The sequence below is a fragment of the Hyperolius riggenbachi genome, chromosome 7 (assembly GCF_040937935.1).
Source record: "Hyperolius riggenbachi isolate aHypRig1 chromosome 7, aHypRig1.pri, whole genome shotgun sequence".
In the NCBI taxonomy this organism is placed as follows: domain Eukaryota; kingdom Metazoa; phylum Chordata; class Amphibia; order Anura; family Hyperoliidae; genus Hyperolius; species Hyperolius riggenbachi.
This window is the reverse complement of record NC_090652.1, coordinates 234,964,452-234,964,861: the sequence shown is the minus strand read 5'-3', so window position 1 is coordinate 234,964,861 and position 410 is coordinate 234,964,452.

Here is a 410-nt window from a genome sequence, read left to right as displayed (position 1 = left end):
CTCAGCCCTTTTTACTAGTGTGACGCAGTATGGTGCATCAATAAACTTTGTAAAAGCGCCTTCCTTAGCTAATTTGTTCTTAAGGGGACCCTGAACAGTGATAAAAAACTGGACTTACCTGGTCTTCCTGCAGCCCCACATGGCCCGCGAGGCCCCTCTGGATCACGTCCGCTGTCCCGCTGGCGGCCCCATTAACTTGGCGACTTCGGCTGAACTGAAGTGGTAACTGTACATGTCCGTGCACCCAGCATGACCACACATGCGTAGCCGTAAGCCTTCTGCGCAAGTGCAGTTCTTAAAAGGCTGAATTGCGCATGCGCAGGAGGCTTACGGCGACGTGCACGTATTGAGCTGGGTGCACAGTTACGATTTAACCGGAAGTCGCCAGGATAATGGGGCTACGGAGGGGA